We start from the raw sequence: 1,464 nt of genomic DNA, 5'->3' as shown, positions 1-1,464 counted from the left end.
TTGCAGAAGCCAACTAGTAGCACCATCCTCATTTTTAACCTTTTAATCTACTAAATACGGTTATGTTTATATTTTGATATTTTAAGAACGAAAATAAAATAAAAGCAACATAATATAAAAATAACAAATTCAGGCAGAAGAGAAACTTTTCCAAATGAACATAAAACATCCAGTAATCTGCCTCCATTTCTAAGGCAGGTGATGTTTACCAGTTTAAAGCTAATAAAGGACCTAAAGCAACAACATTTAATGTTCACTTCGTTTCAGCTGCAAACAGAACAGACGGATCAGCAGAAATATTAAACTTCTGCACAAAAAATTATAATTTTAATGATTAATTTTCTGTTAAAACAAGCATGTTGTTGAAGCTGATCGTTGGAGGAGAGAATAGAAACTCTTTTCTTTAACTTGAACAAAACATCCTCATTTCAGTTCCTTCCAACAGAAAACACTGGATCTCCTCATAATCTGGTCTCTGGTTCAGAAAAACAGCAGCAGCTGATCTTATGAACAAGGTCATTAAAAAGGTCTAAAAAATCAGCAGCTTTTGTTTCTTCTGACCTTTTAAAAACCAGGAATATATAAACAAACAGATAAACCTTGAGTTCTGGAAAACTAAAAAGAACCAAATGTTACGATTCTATGATCTGAACAGTTGTGAATCATTTAGAAGCAGTTTGATTCATTCTTTAAGTTTTTAACTCCAGCTTTTTCCAAAAGGTCCAAACAGTGGAGGCGACCCTGACGTGCATGTTTTGATCAATCATGGAGATTATTGACATATTCTAATCTGGATTATCATCCAAATTATCTGCTGCACAGTGATTTAATCCATGTGGAAAATTCCTGCTTCCAGACTCGCTCCTCCTGCAGCATCAACGCATTTACAGTAAAAGCTTCACTCATCAGAGTCACATACAAACATAAACGCTGCAAGGTCAAACTGCAACCTGTCACGACTCTGCCGCGAGCCAACATGGATGACTGAGTCCCGCGTGGAGCTCAGACCACACGAGATTACAGGCTGTTCTGGTGCCTGGAAACCGGAGCAGATGCACATCAGCCGGAGCGCACTGCGCAGCATCATCATCATCCTCAGCATCATCATCATCCTCAGCATCATCATCATCCTCAGCATCAGCTGCAGGCGGACAGGAAGCGCTTCCTGCAGGCCTGCAGCGGTCCTTTGGACAACCACAGCATGCATGGGTTGGTTCTGCTTACAAAAATCACACAAAACCCCCAAAATGGTCCAGAGACGCTTCCGCCGCAAAATGACACCAGTGTCGCAGCCACCGGTGGCCCTGGTGACGTCACCAAGCAGAACCTACCTGCGCTCCTCGGTTCTAACGCGCAGAGATCCTGTTCTTCACTCCTCCATGTCCGCAGTCTGCAGGGTTTCCCTGCGGTTTGTCTCCAGAAGCTCCGCTTGATGAAGGGAGGAGGAGGAGGAGGAGGAGGAGG

The sequence above is a fragment of the Cyprinodon variegatus genome, unplaced genomic scaffold, assembly GCF_000732505.1.
Source record: "Cyprinodon variegatus isolate N-32 unplaced genomic scaffold, C_variegatus-1.0 Scaffold922, whole genome shotgun sequence".
Taxonomy (NCBI): Eukaryota; Metazoa; Chordata; class Actinopteri; order Cyprinodontiformes; family Cyprinodontidae; genus Cyprinodon; species Cyprinodon variegatus.
The sequence above is the reverse complement of the archived record's forward strand: the minus strand, read 5'-3'. Positions refer to the sequence as shown.